The sequence below is a fragment of the Anolis carolinensis genome, unplaced genomic scaffold (assembly GCF_035594765.1).
Source record: "Anolis carolinensis isolate JA03-04 unplaced genomic scaffold, rAnoCar3.1.pri scaffold_80, whole genome shotgun sequence".
Taxonomy (NCBI): Eukaryota; Metazoa; Chordata; class Lepidosauria; order Squamata; family Dactyloidae; genus Anolis; species Anolis carolinensis.
The window spans coordinates 56,959-69,391 of NW_026943889.1; the positions used below are offsets into that span (position 1 = coordinate 56,959).

General features: G+C 45.9%; 1 long non-coding RNA gene across 1 annotated transcript; it reads right to left on the reverse strand.

Moving 5' to 3' along the window:
• Positions 1-695: 695 nt before the first annotated feature.
• On the reverse strand, positions 696-11,647 carry LOC134295126 (uncharacterized). Its single transcript, XR_010001682.1, has 2 exons — positions 2,689-11,647; positions 696-2,547 (listed from the first exon to the last, which is right to left on the reverse strand). It is a non-coding gene; the product is annotated as an uncharacterized LOC134295126 (long non-coding RNA).
• Between the last annotated feature and the right edge of the window lie 786 nt (positions 11,648-12,433).

The window sequence follows — 12,433 nt, forward strand, 5'->3', positions numbered from 1 at the left end:
TTGTAACTACTAATATTTCCATATACTACAATCTATGGTACATACATTTACTGATCTGGTGTTCTGTTTGGCGGGCATGCTTCCAAACAAAAACTTTGCTAGGTCTTACTTTCAGGGGAGGCCTTATGTTTAGCCATTCAGTAAAGCCTCTACTAGGTCTTATTTTTTGGACATGTCTTATTTTAGGGGAAACAGGGTATCTAACCAGTTATGTCCTGATGTTCTGTTATCCTTGAAAAGTAAATCTCTTTCTGCAGCAACTTTTTCCAAACATCAGCGGTTTCTCTCAAACATAGGCCTCATATAGGCCTTTTGCAAATTAGGTCAAATAGCAGTAAACCAGGACATATGGGACATAGTCACTGGATGTATCTCTGAAAATTCCCCCTTTTAAACCCACGTCTCTCTCAGTTGAGATCTCGTGACAGATCAGAGGACACTGACTTGAAAATCATCTCAGGAGGGAAAAAAGTTTCAACCCCTCCCAAAAAACTTTTTCTGGTTACAGGCCTGGATAATAGAAAGCATTTGGTGACGTCATTATGTTTCATGGTGTTGTCGACCGCGTTTCTGGGGGATCGGGCCCCTTAAGGAGAGAGCCGATCCGGTCCTGAGAGAACGGACCTTGGCGGAGCCAATAGGAGAATATGAGCCGCAATACAACCTGAAGCCGAAATGAAGAAGGTCTGCCAAAGTTGAAGGAAAATCCGCCAAGGAGTCTTTATTGAGCGATTCAGCTGAAAAGGACACTAGTAGCGATCATTCAGTCTACTAGCGTACCATATATCCAAAATAAAGCCATATTTATACAATGTTTCAGTCTGACAGCCCCTTGAATTTCCCGCCCCGCTCCCCCGCCCATCTGATCGCGGATAGGCTAGAGTGTTGAACGAGGCGGGCTTTCGTTTCCCGCCTTGCTCCGCATGGCCCAATAGGAAGCTGTTTTTTGTCTCTACCCGGGCCAATCAGGGAGGAGAAGGCGGGAGTTATTGAAACAATGAAGTGACTGAGCAGGAAGGATCAGATTAATTCCTGTCCGGCCGATTTCTAAAGGGATTAATGACATCAATCAAGGGTTCCTGTCACAGATTTTAGATATGCCTTGGGGTGTCAGGGGGGGGGGAAGTGGTGATGGGTGTTGATGAGCCAAAATTGACAGGCTCCACAGGGCGCCTTCCTGAGGTGTCCTGGAATTTCCTTAGGATGAGATATGACAATGTTTGCCTTGGGGGCGAATCACCTTTTGTTTTTGGGAAGGGGAAGCCTGGGTCATAGGAGCTGGGGTTCATGTTGGGGTCAAAATATTTCCCATTTGATTTCATGATTTGACAATTATATGAAATAAAATGAAAAATAAAATAAAGTTGGAATATAAACCCTGCTGGGAAAAATACATATTTTCCGGGGATCCTAAAGAGTACAAATACATATAGGCAGATAGATAGATTTCATGGAAATAAGGGAGAATCCATAAAAGTGAGTTACATTGCATAAAGGGGAATCATGAATGATATAAACAATTGAAAATATCTGATAAGAACGAAGTTCATAACATCTGGGGAACCCAATATGGAAATTCATAAAAGTGAAGTTTTAGCAGCATGATTTTACACTTCATGAAGTTGTTATCTCTTGCCTCAGAGTGCAGGGATAATCCACAGTAAACTCCAGTAAAAAAGTCTCAATCACCTTCTACTATAAATATATGGAATATAGAACATAAAGTCTTGACTTTTGAACTATCTTTTACAAAGTCCTGGAGGGGAGGGTGGTCACCTCGATCACATTTTCCCCCCTTCGGGGCTTGGAAATGGCTATGAACATTTCCCAAAGCCCCGACATTTCACTGCATGCAGGGCCTCTGCCTTGGTAGATCAGATTGTGACTTTTGTTGGAGGGCAGGAGCTTGAAGAGGTGAAAGCTGAGGTTCAGTCAGTGGTGGGTGATCCCATGGTGTTGAAGCAGATGTCCCTTGGTCTGGAGTCATGGGAAATGGAGCATGAAGGTGGAGGTGGTGAGGGCTGGGGATGATGGAGGCTGTGATGCAGTACTCCCATTTGGCTGCCTTTTCTTGGCTGCAGCTTGGGCCCCCCTTTGTAGTTGGCAGCTGGGGGCAACTGGGCACAGCTTCTGCGCCTCACAGCACGGCGCCTCCTGGTGACTGCAGGCAGGTCCAGCACTCCAACAGAGGAGACGGAAAGGAGAGAGTGCCTAGGGAAACTAAGGACAGATTATAAGCCCCCCTCCCTCCCATGGTGGGGTTAGTCAGGGAAGTCACTCATACCTTGTGAGGGCTCCAGCAGTCCTGGGGTCCTTCTTTGGCACAGCTCTGGTGAGGGCGGGACATCCTTCCCTCATGGTGGTCACTGGCAGAGTCCTGTTCACTTCTTCTGGGACATCTTCTGCCATGGCGGCCAATTCTGTCCCCTGGTGATGTCATGAGGGCCTCCTTGGCAGCGTCAAAGGCAGACCTGCACTCAGTAGCCCTTTGCCAGGGCAGAACCAGGCCAGCTGGAGGGCACCATACGGTGGTCTGGCCATAAAAGCCTGCCATGTGCAAGAATCCTTTCAGCAGTGTCTTAGTCTCTGGCCCCTGAGCCAGGCCGATGGTGTTGCTTCCCCCGTAGGGGTCTCAGATCAGCCACAGGTGGGGCTGTCTCTTCTGGGTGACTGGGGGTCCGGGCTTACCCTCACAGGACCATCTCCAATGGCCTCTGGGTTCTAGCTGCTGCATGAAATCCACAGCGCACTCCGAGAGCCCCTACCCAGGTCTTAGAACTGTTCATGGTGGCAGGTATGGATTATGGGTCTTGCAGTCTGGTCTGATGTCCTCAGTCAGGTGGTTGGGTCCGGTCCTCTGGATCTCTTCAGCTGTGCCTGGAAGGTCCCCTGGACTCTAATGCCCTCCTCATATTTTAAAGGCAGTTAGAGGGATTTTTAAAACATTCACACGCATGCACTCAGGGAAAGGGAGGGAGAAGGACCTGAAAGGAAGAAAGGAGATTGTTGGGGAACTGTGGAGAGTGAAAGAGTGCCTTTACTATAAAAGTAAACCAGGATTTTGACTGTATGTTTATAAGGAGAAATGGGGATGCTGGGAGTCCCTTCACAGGGGAAGGAAGGGGGGGGGGGGAAAGCTTTGAAAAAGGAGAATGTTGAAGTGCATTTTGGCCTAGGAAAACATGAAGTGGAAGAGAGAGAGAGAGAAAAAAAAACTCACATATAGAAAAATAAATCCATTCTTCCATCCCCCACCCGTTTGTCCCTAAGATAAGGGAGGTTTGAGGAGAGAGAGACAAGAAAAAGTTAAAACCACAGAAGCAGCAGGATTTCTCTGGGGGGGGGGGGTCACAAAATATCACGGCTTGAACCTTTGAAAATAGGGAGGTGAGATGGCACAGAAGAAAAGGGGAGAGAGAGAGCATAGCACTAAGCTAGTCCATTCCAGCCCTCCTTCCCAGAAAACTATATATCACTGGTGGCTTTTAAGGCAAAGGGGTGAGTAGAGGAGAGTTTACAGCCCACACATTACATAAACACACAAAATTTAATCAACACTTTTCTGGGAGTCCCCCTCCCCCACCCAAATCCTTTGCCATGCTTCCCAGATGGGAGAGAAAGAAAAGGGGAAATTAAGAAACAGAAGCGGCTAAAGGAATGCCCCCCCCCCCCCATTTGTAAGGACCAAAAGAAAATATAAGACAACACTGAGGTAAAACGTTAGGGATAGTGTCTAGAAAATGGGAACAAAGGGAAATAAGGGATTTTTAAAAGGTGAGAAGAGAGGAAGGAGAGGAGAAATGGATTTGAGATTTGAGAGAGAGAGATTTTCACTCAGGCCGGGGAAGAGAGAGAGAGAGGAAAAGAAAAAAAGGGTACAATTTGAGGGTAGGCAAGGCAGAATATCAAGTTGGAGAAGGTTTGATTTGCTTGGTGGGAGGCTTCAGGACTGAATCTTCTCCCCCCTTTGCCCCTCCAAAAACAGGAAGAGAAAAAAAAAGTGTCCTCTTTGCACAATCTCCCCGCGGCCCCTCCTTCTCCTCTCTCTCCAAGAGAGGAATGGGCGCAGAGAGAGAGAGAGAGAGAGAGAGAGAGAGAGAGAGAGAGCCTGGTGGGGGCAAGAGAAGGAGGGGGGATAGTGGGGTGATTCTTCCCATCTGAGGAAAACTCTGAATGTGGCAGGAGTTGAGTGGCAGGGGCAGATACAATTTTGGGGGGGGGGCATCAGGCTTCAAAGGAACGGCTGGGATGGGGGCTGAGAGAGAGAGAGAGAGAGGAACAGAAAAGATAGATCAAGGACGAAAACCATGAAAAGGAACCAAACTTGGCTCCCAACATTTAAAAGACAGGCAAATTCCAAAATCAGGACAACAAACAAAGAATATTACTCAGAGAACAGGGGAGCCCCCGGCAGGACTCAGCTGTCCCTGAAGATGGAAGGTTTTCCATAAATACACAATAACCCCCAGAGAGAGATGAGGCTGAGAGAGTAGAAGGATGGGGAGTGGAGGGGGGGTGAGGCAGAGAGAGAGCGTTCAAAAAGGGGAGGGGTTTTGCAGGGTTGCCCAAAGGGATTAGGTGAAAAAAAAGAGAAAAAGGGAAAGGAGTCTTTGGGGACACAGGACCCTTTAGTTTGAGCTAACTTCAAGATGTGACCTGACGATTTTGAAAGAATGCCAGATCAAAGATCCCACTTGCAAATTGTAACCAACAAAAATGCAAATTGACAGTCTAAAGATTTATGTTCCTCTGGGATCTTTGGGGAGTTTCTGGAGTTATGGGTAAAACAAACAGAAAAGAAGAGGGGGAAAAAGGGGATTGAACTGTGACTCAAAAAAATTCAAAAATAGATAGCTTTTTTTTTTAAAGGAGGGAGAGAGGGGAAAATGATTCTTTGGAAAACCATTGAATGGCTGAGAGAGTGTGACTTGAGAAGAGGAACAGTGTTTTGGATCAGGTGTGTTTCGGGGTGAGAGGGGAGGGGGCTGGGAGCCCTCCTCCACGTTAGACTGGGCTGAACTCTCTGGAGGGGAATTTCTTGGGGGGGGGGGGTCCCTGAAGTAAGGGTTCCCTCGGAAGGCCAATTTGGGAGTCCTAGATCAGTGTAGGACTCAGGGTGAGGAGAAAAGGTAGGGATAGGGATTGGAGGAGGGGGCTGATGGGGTGGGGGAGAAGGCAAGCAAATGTGTCCAGAAAATCCTCTGGAGGAGGGGGTAAGGGGAAAGGGTCTAGAGAGGAATCTTTGGGGGGGGGGTTGTTTTTGGAGCCCAAATCTCTGCATGGGAAGACGTGGACCCCCCCCCCCTCCAATTCTCTCCCTGGCTTTAGGGCCATGAACATCGCGGCATAAGCAAGCCGGAACCACCTGCCCTCCCCATGGTGAGTCACCTTTAGGTCAACACTCCGAATTCGGCGACTCAAGGGGGGGGGGCAAGCTGTTCCCCTTCAAGAGCCACAAGGGGCCACTTATGCTCGCTGAGTTGGCCCAACCTGGCCTGCACCATGTTTTTCGGTGCAAGCCCACCCCAATTGGCCAGGATCTTGCCCAATGGAGAATCCCTGGGGATGTCTGCTGGGGTGGGACACCCTAGACGTGCTGAACAAACACCCATCCTTAGCTCAGCCCCTGCCCACACCGACAGTTAATGGAGTAACGACTCACCCAACCGGTCAGGATGCAGCTCGTCCTTTCAAGAGTTCCCTCCACTAAGGCTGAATGGCTAGCGTTCGTGGAATCCGCAGGTGACCCGGGAGCACAACCGTTCCCCTACCCTACGATCCTTGAACCTGCAACTGCAAGCTAGACTGCTCTCACATGCTTTCAGGTGCCAGATGTTCCCTCGTTTCACCAGGAATTTGTTACCGAGCCCTGATCTGAAGTGCAATACCTCCAGAGCTCCGCCCACCTGGGTCTTAACAACGGAACCGGTTCCTTTTCAGGGCGTCCCCTGTTTCACGTTGGCGCCTTTCCTTCGAGGAGCTAAAAATCTGCTTCCTCCTATCTGGCTCCTTTGTTCAGTACCCTGAATCAGATCTAGAGAGAGAAAGGGACTGCCAGAGAAATTTGGATGTGAAATGAGGTCAAATTGTTGGTCGGAGGGCCCTCCTTGCAGCCGTTTCTCTCCCCAACCTGTTCCAGAACATCTGGACCAAGGTCGCCGCTTGGAATTTTAGCCTAAAAATTGATTTTTGGAACTTCCAAGCAAGTCCCTTCGTGGTAAAGCCAAATTATGTTGTCGACCGCGTTTTTAGGGGATCGGGCCCCTTAAGGAGAGACCCGATCCGGTCCTGAGAGAACGGACCTTGGCGGAGCCAATAGGAGAATATGAGCCGCAATACAACCTGAAGCCGAAATGAAGAAGGTCCGCCAAAGTTGAAGGAAAATCCGCCAAGGAGTCTTTATTGAGCGATTCAGCTGAAAAGGACTCTAGTAGTGATCATTCAGTCTACTAGGGTACCATATAACCAAAATAAAGCCATATTTATACAATGTTTCAGTCTGACAGCCCCTTGAATTTCCCGCCCCGCTCCCCCGCCCATCTGATCGCGGATAGGCTAGAGTGTTGAACGAGGCGGGCTTTCATTTCCCGCCTTGCTCTGCTGGGTCAATAGGGAGCTGCTTTTTGTCCCCACTCGGGCCAATCAGAGAGGAGAAGGCGGGAGTTATTGAAACAATGAAGTGACTGAGCAGGAAGGATCGGATTAATTCCTGCCCAGCCGAATTCTAAAGGGATTAATGACAGCAATCAAGGGTTCCTGTCACGTACACAGATTTCAGATATGCCTTGGGGTGTCAGAGGTGGGAGTAAGGATGGGTGGTGATGGGCTCAGCAGGGCGCCTTCCTGAGGTGTCCTGGATTTCCTTAGTGGAGGAGATATGACAATGTTTGCCTTGAGGGCGAATCACCTTTAGGTCAAAATACTCCGAATTCGGCGACTCAAGCCCTATATTGTCCATGCAATCTGAATCTGATTAGGTTAAGCGGCAGCGGATTAACCTTTTGTTTTCGGGAAGGCAAGCCTGGGTCATAGGAAATGGGGCAGGTCCTGGGGTTCAAGTTGAGTTCGAAATATTCCCTATCTGATTTCATGACTTGGCAATTATATGAAATAAAATGAAAAATAAAATAAAGTTGGAATATAAACCCAGCTGGGAAAAATACATATTTTCCGGGGATCCCAAAGAGTACAAATACATATAGGCAGATAGATAGATTTCAAGGAAGTAAGGGAGAATCCATAGAGGTGGGTTACATTGCATGAAGGGGAATCATGAATGATATAAACAATTTGAAAACATTTGATAAGAACGAAGTTCACAACATCTGGGGAACCCAATATGGAAATTCATAAAAGTGGAGTTTTAGCAGCATGATCTCACAATTCATGAAGTTAGCCCAACGATTAGAAATTCATACAACAGTGATTCATGAGGGTGTCCAGGTACATAGAATATGAAAATTCACGGATACATGAGGAAAAGAGTTCATCTGTGGTGGAAGGAATTCATAGAGATGGCATGGGGAAGGGGCACATGTGGGTTGCAGTCTTTGGAAGTATAAGATTTCATAAGTCCAGGGATAGGTCTGGGGAAGAGTGTTCTTCTCCTTCATAAAATTATGAAGGTATGAATGAAACGTGGAGGGCGCCCGTCCAGGCATCCTCCAGGCAGGCTGTAGAGAGGGTGAAGGTCCTTGGAGAACTATGTCTCCCCAGCGGGAGAGCGATCCCCCCATCCCCAGTTCACAGAAAGGGACCAGGGATCTCTTAAAACCATCCCGCGGGTCGCGGGGAGAGGAAAGTCCGGGATAAGGCTGGAAGAGAGCAGTCTGGCTTGAAAGGAGCAGCCGGCTCCGTTTGACAGTCAGCTGATGAGGTGCCGAGAACTGGACCGATTGTGGTTCCGTTGGTGGTCCTTGAGTCAGGAGCCTTAGAAAGGGTTAGGACTAAAAGAGGAGCGTGCTAGGGGTAATTTTGATAAAGATATGAGCCAATTTGTATCGTCCGCTGTATTAACCTATGGCGGGGAAGCCTCCGCCAGGGTTTAAAGATCAGACGGGTTAGTGAGTGAGAGAGAGAGAGAGAAATTGCATGCAAAGGAAAGAGTCAGAGAAAGACACAAAATAACCAGATGGAGAGTGTTACTGTTAAAATAAATGCTACTTTTATTGGGGGGTTTGTTACATAGTTCAGGGAAGGGGAAAGTGAGAAAAAAAATCTTTTAATAATAGTCTGCTGCGGTCCCGCTCCGTTCCTTTTGGTGATGGATCTGCGGAACTCTCCGCTGCGGGTTCAAATCAATTTGGAAGCCGGGGTGACGGTCATCACAGTTAGGTGGATCTGTAAATGGCTAAGTGAACGAACCCAAAGGGTGCTCACCAATGCTTCCTCTTCATCTCGTAAAGAAGTCACGAGTGGAGTGCTGCAGGGGTTCCGTCCTGGGCCCGGTTCTGTTCGACATATTTATTAATGACTTAGACGAAGAGTTTGAAGGCATGATCATCAAGTTTGCAGATGACACCAAATTGGAATAGTTCACACTCCAAAAGACAGGAGCAGAATTCAAAACAATCTGAACAAATTAGAGAGATGGTCCAAAACTAAGGACTTCATCAGATTACGCTGGGAAGTGGTTGGAAGTGCTCAGAAGAATCATGACACAGACAAATCATGGAAGGAAGGAATAAAGGTACCCTAAAAGGCTATTTTATATTTTGGCAAAGTATGAGGTATGAGGTAGCTTATAACCAAACCTTCCTGCTTAGGGAGCAAAAGGAAATGATGGAAATTGCCCAAAAAAAGTTTATTTTGACTCCTCCCCCAAGTTGGGTGCTCCTAACCTGAGAGCAACAAAGGCCACTTCATTAGAAATTTGGCAAAACATCAAGTTTTGAGAAAAGAACAAGTTACTCTATTTTTATTCAGTGTTAGTGTAACAGTCTTACGTTTCATTGACCTCATTTGTGTTTGTATGTATGCATTGAACTTTTTTGTGTTTAAATACTTTTAGACTCATCGAGTTCGAAGAGACCTCACAGGCCATCCAGTCCAACACCCTGCCAAAAACAGAAAAATCGCATTTAAAACAGCCCTGACAGATGGCCATCCAGCCTCTGCTTAAAAGCCTCCTTTTGCATCACTGCAATTAGTGGAATCTGGTCTTTCAGTTCTAAGGGAACCCGTTTTCTTTTTTAGGATTGCTCAAGCCTTTCCTGAAACCTCCCACCATGGCATCTCTCTGGGCACAAAAGGCATGTCTACATATTAGGAAATATGTCCTACTGAAGGGGGAGAAACCTTTAAGTGTGTATTTTTCTCTATCTCCTTTTGGATAATGTATGTATTTTTCTGAAACTTAATAAAACATTTGAGAAAGGCAAAAAAGGGAAGATGTTTGACCATCTTTCAGGAGTGCTTTAATTGTGTATCTCTACACATGGCTGGAGAAGAGGTTTGGAATGGATGACCAAATCTATGAATCCATGATTCTGTTTTCCTCTGTCAAATGGAAGACATCTCTTTCTCACACAGAAAACCACAAGAAAAAAAACCCAAACCCCCAATATCAAAGAAAAAAAGAGAACAAAAATAAAATGGAATAAAATAAAAAGGTCTCTACTTGAAAAAGGCACACACCCCGAGGGTCAGAGGCAGACAGAGAAATGAAGACAGAGAAATGAAGATACTCATCTTTCTTTCAAAGTAAGAAGACAGATGTAGTTCAGGAGTCTCCCAAGTCGATCTGAGTCAGCAGCTCCACTGTGCATGCCTACGTACGACAAGACAGCTTTCCTCACACTCTCATTTCTGATGAATGGGAACACACACACTCACACTCTTTTAGGGAACCCGTTCCTTTGTTTCTCAGAGGTTTTTCGTAGTGGTGTTTTTACCTTAACAGCATTTTCCTTCTTGTCTCACTCAAATTCATTCTAGAGCCTCAACCTTGAGTTATAGGATCTTAATGTCCCTTTCCTTCCTTGACCCCAAAAGCCCAGTTCCAAAGTAAGAGGCTCACTCAATGAGGATGAGTTCTGGTAGGGAGACTGCATCACCAGGGAGGCCATCAACCTCATTGGATGGGGCAATTTGCCCATCATACGCTGTTTACAGGGCCCTCTTTCCACGGAGCCCATTACACAACACACAATTACTTCTTCCGGGCCCATAGCAAAAGGGGACAGTAAGCCTGGGCAGCGAGGGAGGTGGGGGGAGGGAAGGGCCTAGAGATACGCTGCCAATGGGGGGGGGGGGAGTCAGGTGGCGACGCTTCCCCCCCCCCCCCGAAATGGCTCAGAGGTATGTTGGGCAATGTGGGGCGTGGAATGACTGGTTCTCCAGGCCGACTCCCATCCAACACTTAAAATTAATATCACATTGCAACATTTGACAACACGTTCTACTGATAATGTTGTTTACCTAATACAATGCCCTTGTTTACTGTTATATATTGGAATAACCACCAGACCCCTTAAAACTAGGATAAACAAACATCGTTCACGCATAAGGAATGGATCCACTGACTCTTCACTGTATTTACATTTTAATGAAAAAGCCCATGCGTATCATAGCTTTAAATTTTGTGCTTTAGAAAAAGTACTGCCCAGACCAAATGCAGATGTGAAAAAACTTCTTCTACAAAGAGAATCCTTTTGGATTTTCAAACTACAAACATTAATTCCTCAGGGGCTAAACGATAGAATTGAATACACCTGTTTTCTGTAACATGTAACTTTACTTAAGAGGCATCCTGGAAATCTTTCATTTGCTCGTTATAGAACTCCACTTAAAACAGAGCCAGAGCTACTAATAGGAATGTAAGTAGAGAAGCGTGTTTTTTACCATTTTCTTTTAAAAAACATTTTCCTTAGTAATGTTAATATGGGAGTTTCATATATCTATTGTGTATGTTATTTTTACTCCTTTATCTAGTGTACTAAGCACAATAAGATTAAAACAGACACAACACCCAAGGAAGTGATAACGAAACAAGGGGAACAACCCGGGAGACCTTGTTGTGTACTAGTTCTTGGCGTTGCGAAGCAAACGAAGAATTCCTTTGAATATAGAAACTTATCTTGGACACTGAATATCTTTACTACAATTTAAATTGACCCAAGATTCTACGCGACTCCAGGAATAATATGGACTTGGTTGTCTCGTTATGTCTGTTATTTACTCCTGATATAGTATATTTTGTGAGATTATGACATGGATATTGTATCTTTGTTTAAGATACCCTGAAAACAATTTTGTTATATGCAATATAGTTTGAAGAGAATTACTTTAATATAGAGTTGTAGAAACCTAATTTGTATTACATTTATTGGGATTTTTACAAGAGTGTATATACACATACATTTTGGTTCTCCAGACCCCCCGCAGGGACCCCACAAATATGCCATGATACGTGGCAAATCCTAACATCAGTGTCATAAGATTGCATGTCTCTTTCATTCGGTGCAATATCAAAAAGTTTGACATCATCCATGGCGCTCACAACAGTCAAACCGTGTGTCAAAAGGGTGGAAACATCTAATGTTTGGATAATCTCTGCTGCAGCAGGCAGAAGCATAACTTCAGGAAAGGGTGAAAGTTGGACCCTGTGAAGCTTGCCAAGTGGCAGCGAAGGCTGAGGGAAAGGAGGCACAGCTATAGAAGTAGCAGGAGGAGGGTCCCACAGAGTCAGGGTGACAAGGATGAGGAAACAATGATCAATGGCTTAGGATCACAGAAATAGGAATGGGACTTCAGGAAAGGTGGCTTCAGGGTGGACTCCCAGGGAAGAAATGTCCCTCAAGAACAGAGGCTAAATTGCTTTCCTACAAGTAGGCAATGTTTTCCCACAGACCCAAGTCTTCTATTGTTTTGAATGCTTTTTCCATGCGTCGACTCTGAATCTTCCAATGGCCTCCAGGGTCAGAGATCCAGTTGAGGCAGATTTTAATTCCTTTTCCAGCAGCTGTGTAACTAGGCCACTTCTTGTCAGATATTTCCACAAAGCAACATTGCTGCATGCCAGTCTAGGTGAGCAGCTGACCTTCCTCCCACAACTGGTACATCCATCCCATGGACCTGTTTTGGCAGTGTTTCCTATGCACTCTCCCACCTTTCTTAATCTGGAGCCCACAATTTAATGCTTAGTACACTCAGGAAATCCCCCCAAACACCACTTCCATGAAGATGGCCAGAAGAAACACCCAAATCATGGCATACCCAATTTTGAAGACATGAGTATGCCATGGCATCGAAATTTGAAGACTTGGATGTTCCAACCTGCTTTTGAATATTAAGTCAGTTCTTATCACCACCCAGTCTTAATTGTTTACTACCCTAATCTCCTTTATTATCACTTTATTCCTATTCTTAATTTTATTACCCTGCGTTTTTGCACATGCCTGCCTTCCCTGGCAATCTTTAATAGTTCCACCAT